The 14,323-nt window shown below is 39.3% G+C and overlaps 1 protein-coding gene across 8 annotated transcripts in view; it reads right to left on the bottom strand.

Moving 5' to 3' along the window:
- LPP (LIM domain containing preferred translocation partner in lipoma) overlaps nt 1-14,323 on the bottom strand; it is a 731,638-nt gene that overhangs the window by 532,062 nt on the left and 185,253 nt on the right. For all 8 annotated transcript variants that reach the window (XM_033213032.1, XM_033213033.1, XM_033213039.1 and 5 more), the window contains one exon: nt 10,231-10,294. The gene's annotated coding sequence lies outside the window, so the exon portion shown is untranslated. The remainder of the gene's footprint in view (nt 1-10,230; nt 10,295-14,323) is intronic.

Raw genomic sequence — 14,323 nt, 5'->3', positions numbered from 1 at the left:
ACAGCCATCTGATCTTTGACAAACCTGAGAGAAACAAGAAATGGGGAAAGGATTCCCTATTTAATAAATGGTGCTGGGAAAATTGGCTAGCCATAAGTAGAAAGCTGAAACTGGATCCTTTCCTTACCCCTTATACGAAAATTAATTCAAGATGGATTAGAGACTTAAATGTTAGACCTAATACCATAAAAACCCTAGAAGAAAATCTAGGTAGTACCATTCAGGACATAGGCATGGGCAAGGACTTCATGTCTAAAACACCAAAAGCAACGGCAGCAAAAGCCAAAATTGACAAATGGGATCTAATTAAACTAAAGAGCTTTTGCACAGCTAAAGAAACTACCATCAGAGTGAACAGGCAACCTACAGAATGGGAGAAAATTTTTGCAACCTACTCATCTGACAAAGGGCTAATATCCAGAATCTACAAAGAACTCAAACAAATATACAAGAAAAAAACAAACAACCCCATCAAAAAGTGGGGAAAGGATATGAACAGACATTTCTCAAAAGAAGACATCCATACAGCCAACAGACACATGAAAAAATGCTCATCATCACTCGCCATCAGAGAAATGCAAATCAAAACCACAATGAGATACCATCTCACACCAGTTAGAATGGCAATCATTAAGAAGTCAGGAAACAACAGGTGTTGGAGAGGATGTGGAGAAATAGGAACATTTTTACACTGTTGGTGGGATTGTAAACTAGTTCAACCATTATGGAAAACAGTATGGCGATTCCTCAAGGATCTAGAACTAGATGTACCATATGACCCAGCCATCCCACTACTGGGTATATACCCAAAGGATTATAAATTACTCTACTACAAAGACACATGCACACGTATGTTTATTGCGGCACTATTCACAATAGCAAAGACTTGGAATCAACCCAAATGTCCATCTGTGACAGACTGGATTAAGAAAATGTGGCACATATACACCATGGAATACTATGCAGCCATAAAAAAGGATGAGTTTGCGTCCTTTGTAGGGACATGGATGCAGCTGGAAACCATCATTCTTAGCAAACTATCACAAGAAGAGAAAACCAAACACCGCATGTTCTCACTCATAGGTGGGAACTGAACAATGAGATCACTTGGACTCGGGAAGGGGAACATCACACACTGAGGCCTATCATGGGGAGGGGGTAGGAGGGAGGGATTGCATTGGGGAGTTATACATGATATAAACGTCATGCACATGTACCCTAGAACTTAAAGTATAAAAAAAAATAAAATAAAATAAAATAAAATAGGTTCAGGAAACCTGGGTCCCAGGCCTTCCTCCACTGCTGCTATTCTAGTGCCAGGATTTTGCTAAGTAGATAACCTGGCTGTGTGACAAAAGACTTTGTAGAATTTCAGCTAGAGTTCTTGAGGCTTCTTGAGAACTATCTTGTTCAAAGCTCACATTTTGCAGATAGAGCCTAGGGTTCACCACAAGGAAATGATTTCTCTCAACTACACATGTCTGTGATTGATGCCCAGTTCTTCAGACATGCCTGATATTTACCTGCTTCTGAGTTGTGCTGCAAGCTGGTTTTTGCCTACCAGAGACTTACTCTTCAAATCCTTGTAATATCTTATCAAAGTCCAATTCAGAATCTTTCAAAGCCAACTCTTGTCCCTAGTTCTATAAGAAACCTCCAACAGGGAAGAGTTTTCCAAATTCTGTCTCTCTCAAAGTATAATTACTGAGCTCACACATCACACCAAGTCTTGACTGGCCCTGAATCAAACTGACCTCCGCAGAGCTGTCAGCTCCTCCTTCAATTTCTTAGCAACCCGCCCTGCTTATAGGTGTTCAGTAAATGATTACTAAGTCACGTGGATCTGAGAGCCACAGTTCGTGGACACTCAGCCAAGTATCTTCTAAAACATGCCATGTTGCCTGCCTCTGACAAGCCTAGAAGTGTGCAATCCCCAGAGCAAGCAAAATGGTTTCAGCCACCTCCAAATCCATCAAGCTTTATACTAGACCAGCTGAACATGCAGCAAAGGAGAAGAGGCATAAAGGAAAGGAGAGGAAGAGCAAAGGGCATGGACAGCAAATTGGATGAACAGCCATGCTTGTGAGCTCAGGAGCACTGGTATTACCATTCCAGTTTTACAAGTAAGAAATCTGCAGTGCAGCAATTCAACAGCTGGCCGAGGGCCTCATACAGAGTCCCTGATGGAGCTCACAGGTCTCAGTGCGGCCACCTTTTAAGCTACTGCTTTTACCACTGTGGTAAAATGTTGTATAGACAGTCTCAATACCTGCCATCAGTGGGGCAGGCCCATTCAATCTACTACAGAGGACAGGAGGCATCTGGAAAGAAAGAGCCACAGAAGCTACTTACAGCAAAGGTTTATACCGAGTTTATACTCAGCCAGTAATGTCTGAGTGAAAGCATGGCAGAAAGATTGATGAGATAGTGCTGTGTGACTCCAGAGGCAATCCAAGGTACATATCAAATGGGAATTTTAAAAATTCCCTTTAAACACACGAGGACTCAGATGCCAGCACATGTCGCGATGGCCCCAGCCAGACAGCAAAGGCATATTGGCACCACTGCAATTTGTCCATTCACCAATATGCTTCCGAAAAGCACCCATATGCTTTCGTTTAGCATCCATATGCTTTTTTAGCAAGGAAACTAAAATATTTCATTAGTTTTGAGTAATTAATAATTACTTATTTCACAATAGTCACCCTCATTAAAAAGCAAAAATAACTGATTAAGCTGCAGGATCCTGGCTTTCAACTCAGGCTTTTTAATTTTTTAAAAAAAAATTCTTCCCCTCTAGGAATTGAGTAATAGGGTAAAGCAGCCAGTGTGGAAATATTCACACTACAGAGAATGAACAGTTATCACCCACAACCCAACATTCCTCTTGACTGAGACATTGTGGTTTAATGAAAAGAACATGGACTTTAGATCAGAAAGACTTAGAATCCAATCCCAGTTTGACCCCTTCTGAATAGTAACTTCTAAGGAAATGAAGGGTGTTAAAAAGATAAAGCCTGCTGGATCCCTTCAACCTAGTCTTCCATTATTCCCAAGGAGTGACTTCACAGCATCCTCAGCCCCCGGACCCCGCTATCTCAAGGCATGGTACAACATGCCCTAAGAATGCTGGCAGCATGCCAGTCATTGTCAGCAAGCCACGGCAATAGCCTTGAAATAGGGCAAGGGCCTAAATGAATGTTTCTCAAACACTAATGAGCATATGAACTACCTGGGGATCTTGTTAAAATAGAGATTCTGATTCAGAAGTTCTGGAGTGTGATCTGAGATTTGCATTTCTAACAAGCTCCCAGGTAATGCTGATGCTTCTGGTCCTCAGACCAAACTTTGAGAAGCAAGAGCCTTACAAGTATCAAGATGAAGTTAGGAAATAGAATCTTGAAAAGCAGAACATCTGGGCCTGTCTCAGTGGGCTGTGATAAGGATTATTAATCAGATGGGTGATAATATTTCTGTATATTGAAAAGCATACTGGTATAGTATTGTTAAAAGGATATGGTTTCAGCCAGGCACAGTGGCTTACACCTGTAATTCCAGCACTTTGGGAGGCCGAGGCAGGTGGATCACCTGAGGTCAGGAGTTCGAGAGACCAGCCTGGCTAACATGGTGAAACCTCATCTCTACTAAAAATACAAAAAATTAGCCGGGTGTGGTGGCACATGCCTGTAATCTCAGCTACTAGCTAAGGCAGGAGAATCGCTTGAACCCAGGACGTGGAGGTTGCAGTGAGCCAAGATCACGCCGTTGCACTCCAGTCTAAGCAATAAGAGCAAAACTCCATCTCAAAAAAAAAAGTGTATGGTTTCTACTATAGGTAACAAACCTGAGACCCAAGTATATCAAGTAACTTATCCAAGGCCACACAACTAATCATACTGACTTCCAAATACAGGTTTATCTGCCTGTCAAGCCTATCAGTATGAGGATATGCCAATGGAAAGGTAGGAAATAAAAGTAGATACTACTGTAGATTGCTGATACAAAGCCTCATTCTTGTTTTGCCATTATTCTCAGGAAGCCATTAACCTGCTGTGTGAATTTTACTAAGACTTGCCCGTTCTAGCCACCTCCATTTCTGCATCCGCAAGGTGAAGGTACTGCCATGGACAAACTCCAAGGCCTCTTCCATCTCTGACACTGCCTTTCACTCTTCTGGCCCCCACACGCACTCACAGTGGGTCATCAGGCGCTAAGTTTTAGCTTCACACATGTGGCAGTTATTACAACTTGGCAGCATCCAGATTCTAGCTGCTCACATCTGCATTTGTGCTGATCTGTGCATGGTCAGAAGTTATCTCTGTTAAAAGTCTCATGCTCAATATAATGGGGGGCGGGTCAGGGGGAGGGAAACAAAACAAATGCCCCAAAGCACTGAAATTTCAATTGAGTTGAAAACTCAATATGATCAGGGCACTATGACCCTAACTACTCTCCGTCTCCTCATCTCACTTACCAAATAAAGATATTGAGAGCACTAACCTGACAGAAGTTTGAAGAACAAGAAAAAAACTGAGTTATGCATAATGTGTTTCCTATGATTATCTAACTTTTTTTATTCTTTCTTAAGGAGCCAGATAAACATGTAATAAATTATAATATAAAGTGATTCACAATGTATGATCTTGTGCCTTCCTAAAATCCCATAGTACACATTCTCTGTATTCCTCTGGGGCCCATCTACCATTTTCTACCAGAAATGTCCATGGTCTATGAACTTGCATCATTGTCTCTATTTGCCTTCAATGTTATCTCTGGAGGTATTCACATATTTTGGAGTAAATACAGATTTAAATCAAGACTTTATATTTATTAGCTGTAAAACTTTGGGCAAATTACTCAACCTCTCTGAGCACCTACAAATGGGAAAAACAATGTTCTATTTTATAGGATTATATACAATAATGTATTGAGATGTCTAGCATTTAGCACACTCTGGATTAAAATTGAATTTGAATGCATGAATGAATGAAGTAGAACAAGAGTTTCGATATTAAAATATCACTCAATAGTTTTGAGACATATACACGCCAAGAGTCATGCTACAAAATAAGCCTAACACTCACAGTACAACCACAGGTGATCTATGGGGAAAATCCAACAGCAAAAGGAAACGTATGTCACTCAAATGTCATCTCATACTTCCCACATAAAATAAAAACTTTTGTTTAACTCATGGATGGCCTTCAGAGCATCTACAAACCTCCTAAACTTGTTGATAGCATTTTCTGAAGTTCTGCATTTTCCAACTCTTTCATAAATTCATCTGAGTTTCTGAAAATTCCATAATCCTCACGTCTGCCCCAAACACAGACTCATGTGTATACAAGTGCGCACACACATACACACACGTACATTAAGAACTACTAATTTAGGCCAGGTGTGGTGGCTCACACCTGTAATCCCAACACTTTGGTAGGCTGAGGCGGGTGGACTCGTGAGGTCAGGAGTTCGAAACCAGTCTGACCAATACGGTGAAACCCCGTCTCTACTAAAAAATTTTCAAAAATTAGCCGGGGCTGGTTGTGTGCAACCGTAGTCTCAGCTACTTGGGAGGCTGAGACAGGAGAACTGCTTGAACCTGGGAGGCGGAGGCTGCAGTGAACCAAGATCTTGCCACTGAACTCCAGCCTGAGTGACAGAGCAAGACTCTGTCTCAAAAAAAAAAAAAAAAAAAAAGAATTACTACTTTAAGCAAGCCCCTGGACAGAAAGGGACTGTCAAATAAAAGAGAAAAAGTAGATTTAATAAAACAAGGCTGAAAGCTGCAAACATACTGCTTAGAAAGTATGGGTAGTGGAAATTATAATGATATAATGATGACCATCTCAAACCAGAAAACGGGGCTGTGAATTCAAGACCTGGCTTGGCTACAAATTCACTACCGGTCCTTGGGCAAATCTGAGACTCATGAAAATCAGAGTTGGGGTTCCTTTGACATCATCTATGCCACCCTCCTCCTCCCATCTCACAGATGGAGAAAGTGCAGCTCAGAGGAAAGTTAGGCACTCACTAAACTCATAGCAAATTAATTAGAGCCAGGATTTGAACCTCAGACTCAGTCAACCGATGTCTACTCTCCGAACCTCTGTACTGTGAGGTTCAAGGTAAGTACTTAGGTCCAATGTTCTCTAAGTAATCTTCTCTCAGATGGGTAACAATTACTACACTCTTCTCCAGACCTGGAAGTCCCCATGTACATATGAGTTTCATTTTGGCAATGATTATACTAGCTGTTTCTCAGTCCCAGCCCATTCCTACAAGAATAAGGCAGAAAGGTCTGAAATAAGAGAGAAGGGTCTGAAAGAGTGAGAGACTCTGCTATTAATGCTGTGTAGTGCAGCAATTGGGAATTGCAGGCCTTCAACTAGATTTCATTGTGTTGGCTATTATTCTTCTGTCCTCTTGCTTATTAAATCCCTCATCTGTCTTCTCTTTTTTAATGTTCCCCAACAATGTTCAGTAAACAGCCAGCTAGGAGCTCATTCTCAGATTCCTTTAATTCACTGGTTCAGAAAAGGGCAGGAGGAGGGTGGAGGAGAGTGATGATGTCAGCAGCAAACAACCTCTTACAGGAAGAACTGCAAGGGAATCCACAGTCTTTTAATAAACACGGAGAGCAGAAGCTAGCCGGAACCCTCTGTGCCACATCTTCATGAAATTAATGAAGATACCTGGAGTCCATTTATGTTTTAAGGACATCTCACATCCCCATGGTGAAAATGAAATTGGTTTTGCCTGAAAGATAATGACCTTTTAAGAACTAGGAAGCGAAAGGAGAGTTTATAGAAAAAGATTTCTCTACTTAAAGATACAAGTATGGAGTCAGAAGAATTCTAGTCCGAGATCAGTCAACAACGCTTTAGACAAGTCAGATTCCCTCCCAGACACTAAAATCTCCATCTGTGAAATGAAAGAATTTGTTTAAATTATTTTGTAAAGTCCCCTCTGGCTGTGACATTCTGATCTCCTTTACAGATCCAATGATTTGCTCTGGAAAAAGCAAATAATGGAAGAAGCATCCACCTCTTCCTAACAGTCTTAACAGGGGGGAAGTTTACCAGATCCTCTCATAAGACCCCGATCAGGGAACAATGTTACAGAGTAAAGAAACGTGGGGGAAGACAGCTTTTCTTCCCTAACAAGGAATTGTAAGTTGCTGGGGTAAGGGACTACCGCTACCGGTGTATAAATGCCCATTCTTACAGTATACATAATGCAAGTCATTAACTGCATTTCTGGTATGTAAAAGAAGCAAAGGCTAAACAGAAGAATAACTGTTTTCCCACAGTGGCTGTGCAGTAGAGTCATAGGACTGTCCTGTGATTTTGGAAACACGGCACCAGGAGAGAGAAGGGACTGGCTAGGAAATAAAAACATATGTAAGAGAACATTTAACCAGAAGTAATGCCATGATCAACTGGTCCAACTTTGTCATTAGATGATGAAACAGACCTCATAGAGGGAAGGTGACTTGCCCAGGTGACACAGCCAGGTGACATTACAGCTGGGATTAGAAAAGGATTCTCATGGCTTCTGGTGAACATAACATACAACACATTGCTTTGCTCCCAAAAACAATGTGATTCGATTCAGGTTATTACAAAATAATTTAACTTATAACTATTGCCTCTACCTCCACTTCAAAAAATGGTATTTAAAGCAGACTAGGACTGTTTCCACCAAATTATACTAAACAGTTCACTCTGGCAATATAGACAAGTGCATGAGATTTAATTGGGTATTATTCATCCTTGCTAATGAATCACCCTGTGGAAAACAGGAATAATCAACCGTCTATAAGAGGCCAGAAGCCTGTTCTCGTTCAAGCACAGAACTTGCCTATTAAAGAACATGAGGTATCAGCTCTAAATAGTAAACAGGGTATACTGTTTCAGATTCCATGGAGTGCAGCTTTAAATAGATTTGGTTTGGAAATGGGACAGAGAACACACCGCAGTCAGTGGATCAACGTTGAGAGCAGGGAAAAACAATGATTATACTCATTAAGTGGGTACCTGTTGACACATTTACTGTCAAGTCTAATTATTTATTGAAACTGTTATTCTTTCTTCATTACTGCCACTCATACCAATTATTACCACGAGAATACTGTAAATTTCTACAGCATGCTCCCAGAATATTTACTTCTCCTTTAGGCCAAACCTCCCAAAGGTTACTTGAGAGGTTTCTATTATTCCCTCTCCACCATTCCCCACCTCCGAAACATAACAAAAAGAGAAAGAGAGAAAATTCCTCTTTCTTGAGAGTAATTTTTATAACCTTTCAGGGCTTGATTAAAACTCCCCTTGATAGTTTCAAGATGGGTTTCTGTCGGGACAGGGGGTACAGTTAACTACTTTTCAAAACTTATTCTATTAATATTTAACAATTAGCATTGGAGGGAAGGTTAGTGTGATAACTGCAGTTTCTAAATGAACAAGTTAGATCTCTGCCTCACAGAGCTGTCAAAAACTATGACAGTAGGTATCTACAGTACATTCTTTTCTGATATATTTATCTATAAAAATAAAACATTAGACATAAGCTTTTGCAGGGTTATTTTGTGGACTAGACAAGAAATAAAAGGTGGACAGTAGCCATTCTTACATTTTTCGCTACTACCTTTTTTAAAACAACCTTCTCTGTTTCTGTGTTAGTTTGCTGAGAATGATGGCTTCCAAACACCGCATGTTCTCACTCATAAGTGGGAGCTGAACGAGAACATGGACACAGGGAGGGGAACATCACACTTTGGGGCCTGTTGAGGGGTAGGAAGGGAGGAAAAGCATTAGGACAAATACCTAATGCATGCAGGGCTTAAAACCTGGATGACGGGTTTATAGGTGCAGCAAACCACTACGGCACATGTATACCTATGTAACAACCCTGTACATTCTGCACATGTATCCTATAACTTAAAGTAAAATAATATAAAACAAATAAAAAGAAAACTTCTTGGGTAAACTAGCTTATATTCCACTTGAAACATGAATAAATAATAAAAAAATAAAAACAATGTTCTTTTTTGTAGGAATGAGAATAACTTAAGTGGCTGTTATGTTTGATGTAATGATAGAAATTTCATAGTCCATACATAACCTACCTTGTTTGCGCATGTATTCTTATTAGCTTTGAAAATCATGTAAATCTAACACCTTAATTTCCTCCCAATTCTAAATTGTCTAAGTCCTACAAATTTGGGGCAATACCAACCAACTTGATTTTTCTGAAAGGTCTATGCAACTAAAGTCACAGTTGCAGTTCAAGGTCATAGATATCATATAGCAAAGGAAGTAACAAAATATTCAGCAGAACACAGGTATATAGTACTTCAAGTAATGATATCAAATCTTCTACAAAGTTACTATTCTACATATTGTCTACTTCACCTCTTTTTGGCTAAGTTCTGAAACATTACATAAAACACAGTAGAGCTCTTTAAGAAGTACAGATTCAGCAGGTTAACTACAGGAGAAAAACTGCATCTGGTAGATTTTACAACTATGATGATTCCTTTAAAAAATTTTTTCCCATTGGCCTCCATCTTCTTGGCAAACTCAAGACAAATGTATTCTTCTGCCAAGGATTGGTGTCCTTCCCAACAGTCCCCCAGGAGAGTGGCATTCAGATACAATGGATCCAAGGTTTCAAAAGACTAACTCAATTTTCTGTGTTCTTAGGATTTTTCTGTTGCGGCTTTAGATTCTAGCTTTTTGAAATGATTTTGTTTGGCAGCTAAGAGACAGTGACTGACCCAGCCAGAAATATTTGGCCCCTTCAGAGCCAGGTAACACTGGCAGCATAGTGTAGTGAAAAATGCACTCAATCAAGGGTTAGGAAACCAGGTAAAAAGTGCTCCTGCCACATACTAGTTGAGGATACAATAAAATAATGGGTAAGAACATTCTACTCCATTGCATTTTATGGACACTTAATACATACACATTAAATCTGAATCATCTGTGTGGCCCAGATTTTTGGCTTTAGTATTAAACCTGAAGGGTTACGAATTAAAAGGGAAAAATAAATAAATTAAAAAGACAAAAATAAAAAGAGAGGTCAGCTCACTGTCTTGGCCATTTTTCGGTTCTTTTCCTCATAAAGTACCTTTGTATTTCTTCTATTCTTTGTATTTCTTCTAAAATCAGCATTACTGGGTCAGATGCCTATTAGTATTTCACAAACATGAAGACATGCCTCCTCCGTTACCTTAGATAGCTGGCTCCTGGAATGGACAGTGGACACAAGGTTCAGCCAACTGCAATGCAAGTATCTGCAAATGAAATAAGTAAAAATTACTTCCAGACACCAAGCCTATATTTATTCATTAATAGTCATCACCTCTTCTATCTACATAATGGTTTCTTGTTTTACAAAACATTTTCACATTCATTTCACCCCACAGGAACCCGACGAAGAAGCAGGAAGGGATGATTCTACTCACTTCATAGGTAAGGAAACAGAAGCTCGAAGAGGGACAGAAAGGTTGAGAAGGGAACTAACACCGTCCTCATGATTAACTTCACAGAAACCATATAAAATGAACATTATTGTCCACATTTTACAGAAGTAGAAACTGGAGTTCACAAAAAGAAAGTAATTCGCCCAAGATTATACAGTTTAGTATCTGGCAAGGCATGAATTTGGAGCCAAAGGCTGTGCCTGCTGGTCCAGTAATCCTTCCTTTCTACTTTAGTTTTTCCTGGGTTATTAGACTGGGGAAAGACAAGGACAAACAATAACCCATTGTCTTAATTCACAAGGCTTGGTGAAGAGAGAAAATAAAATAAAACCAGCTATTTGATTGAAATGAGGAAATGGGAAAAGTACATAGGATTTCGAGCCACTCAGATTTCCTTTTACCAGTGCCCTTAGGCAAGTTATTTAAACTCTATGAGTGTCAATTTCTTCATATGTACATGTAGATTATGATATATACTCCATAGCCAAAGCTGCCCTTAAACTTTTTAAATCAGATTTCTCTCCATTATTCCATACATATAGTTATAGAGAACAGCAATAACATTTCTTCCCATAAATTCATATTCATATGATCAAAAGATAACATTATAAGCACGTGAGGCAAGAGAATATCTCTGGCTGGAATATTTCTTTGACTTATGTCTCCTAATTTTAAAATACTGCAATAGTAATCTATGTCACCCTCACATGACCTCATCTAAGAAGAGACAGCCCAGAAACTTTTAAGATTTTAACATCAAATGTTTCCTTGACCCCTCAAAAGCAAAACAGATACTGCTTTAGTTGAAAGACCTGCTGATGAATCACACATAATTTTCAACTTTGTGCCTATAATCATGCCCTGGGTTCAGAGAGTTGGAGTTTCCAGTAGACTCTAAGAACAAAGCAAATTTGTTTTAATAGAATGGATAGATTTATTGAGAAATATAAGACTTCTAGGAAGTTTTGATAAAATGTCCCGTTTACATTAAGGACTCAAATCAGGTTGAGAAAAGAACATGGATCCTGCAATTATATCCCTGAACTTAAAATAAAAGCTTCAAAAAAAAAAAAAAAAAAGCATGATTGATCAGATGCCCTGCAAGAAACTTGTCATCTGCCACCAACTGAAAACATGATTCATCTTTTAACATCATGCTTTATTTTATAGCTTGAAAAATCACAATGACCATTATGTCTTAAACCATCCCCTTTATAACTCCAGTGAGACCTTATTATCCAAAGTTTACCAATACAGAAACCAAACTTCAACGATCACATGGTTAACAGGGAGCAGATAAAAATGTAACACTGTACCTTGATACCAAAATCAGTAAGCACCCTTCTACTACATGGTATAGCCTCCCAATTGGTAGTGTGCTATTTGAAGAGGGTAACTAAATAACCTCAGGAAAGGGAAACTGAGTGCATAGCACAGAAAATTTCATTGTCAAAGCACTAAAGCACACTTAGTTCTAAGTTGTGCTTTACTAGCAAGTGTAAGGAGAAAGAGTAGACTTCACATCTGTGGTCTAACCAGAAGGTGACACATTACTAAGCTAAGGCAAAAGGAACGTTCGATGCAGTGTTACCATAAACACTTTCTCAGATCTCACCAGGAAAGTTTCAAGATGCAACATCGCTGGGCAAAGTGTTGAAGCACAGTCATATATGCAAGTCTGTACCAGTGAGGTTTTGTGAAGAGTCTGATACAGTTTGACTGTGTCCACACCGAAAATGTCATCTTGAATCAAGGGTGTCCCCATGAGTCAAGGGTGATACCAGGTGGAAGTAATCCAATCATGGGGGCAATTTCCCCCATGCTGTTCTCATGACAGTCAGTGAGTCTCACGAGATCTGATAGATTTATAAGCATCTGGCATTTCTCCTGCTTGCACTCACTCTTTCTTGCCACCCTGTGAAGAAGGTGCCTGTTCCTCCTTTACCTTTTGCCATGATTATAAGTTTCCTGAGGCCTCCCCAGCAATGTGGAACTGTGAGTCAATTAAACCTCTTTCTTTATAAATTATGTGGTCTCTGGCAGTTCTTTATAGCAGCGTGAGAATGGACTAATACAAATCTTTCACCAATAAGTCTCATTTTAAGCAACAGGAAAGCTGAAGTCTTTCTAGCTAAGAAGTTCACCAGCCCTCTTCACGTGGATTGAGTGGCATGTGTCCTGAGTAGCTCCTGAGTATTTCATAATGCAAGGGAGTTTTCCATAATTCCATACAGACATCTGGGACAACTGACAAATCCCACTCTAGCCTTTCAGTAATGAAGCCAGTTATCCTTGGCTGCCTCTGTGTATTTTATAACTAACTGCTGACCCAGAACCTGACATGTCTGCATCCTTTGTCAAACCATTCGTCCTCTCTCCTCTTAAAACTATGCTCACCCTCAGAAGCAATTTTTCAGAAGCAACTGTATTTTGGAGAAAAACAGGATGGAGTAAATGAAGGTAAGATAATAAAGAGAGAGAAGCAAGAAAAACGACAGGGGGTAAGGAAAAAGCAGAAGAAAATGGAATGACATGGGAAATGAAAAGTGCAGAGATCAGTTGCAATGGGTTTTTCACAAACCATGGTGTCCTTTGAATTTAACACCACACCCCACAACAAAATGTAACCATCCCTAAGATGATTGTCTTAGTATTATGAACAAAAATTCTATGTGGTATTGAACCAGTATAAAGCTAACTCAAAATACTTGATATTTTTGTAAGTGCTTTAGTACAAATAAGCAATATGACAGTATCTTATAAAAACTCCCACTAAGTCAATAAACTGGCACCTCTTTAGCTCTGGTGTCTCAAATATTCATTCCGAATAGGGAGCATCATATTGAAAAGAATAATAAAATGGGGATTGAGGAACTGGGTTCTGGTTTTAGTGTGTAATTATCAAATCTTTTGATTAGAAGTTGCATAAAATACACATTCTGTGTTTCTCTTTTCACAGTTGACTATGGTTACTCCAAAACCACTGTGAAAAGGCCAATAATAATTTGGTCATTTTCATAAGTTTCATGTGGCAACAGAGGTAGCAGGAAAAGGATTACTAATACTAACATTTATTAAAATAAAACAATGTTTTAAACATAGAAGTCTGTCCCTAGAAGCAACTGAAATGTTAAATCAGGCCGAAGGAATTAGATGACAAATATGGCCCTGCATTCCAATCATCAAATACCACATACAATTTAAAGTGCACTCTCAGGCCACCCTAAGATACTTATCAAGAATACAAGATATTCCATAGCTTATGATTTGGTTGTCTCATTAAAGTAATGTTTGCCAGGATTTAATTGCTTCCCTCTCTGATTTTAATTTCCTCACCTGTCAGCATCTATCAGAGGCACTGAAATCTTCTGACATCTGGTTGATTGTGTTGAAATTAATCAGATTTTTAAAAAGTAAATTGCTTTGGCCTAAAGGTAATGCTCAACTTCTTAATGTTATATTTATAAGGGCTCTATCAATGGAATATATAATCTAGAAATAAAATGAGAGACTTTAGGAATTTCTAGCAGAAATATAAGTAGCTTACAAACCTCCAGCACTTTTAAAGATAAGGACTTTAAAAGTGACATCAGTAGCATGGCCATCCAGAAGCCCCTAGCTCTCGTCTCCTTCACAAAGACAGCCACAACAACAATCAACAACTAAACTTTAGCAAAAATAACTGGGCCAGGTGCGATGGTTCGTGCCTGTAGTCCCAGCACTCTGGGAGGCCAAGGTGAGTTTTGTTTTGTTTTGTTTTGAGCTCTGGAGTCCGAGAGCAGCCTGGGCAACATAGGGAAACCCCATCACTATATAGAAAAAAAAAAAAAACTAAAAACA

The sequence above is a fragment of the Trachypithecus francoisi genome, unplaced genomic scaffold (genome assembly GCF_009764315.1).
Source record: "Trachypithecus francoisi isolate TF-2019V2 unplaced genomic scaffold, Tfra_2.0 Lachesis_group0, whole genome shotgun sequence".
NCBI lineage: Eukaryota > Metazoa > Chordata > Mammalia > Primates > Cercopithecidae > Trachypithecus > Trachypithecus francoisi.
This window is presented reverse-complemented; position numbering and strand designations above follow the sequence as displayed.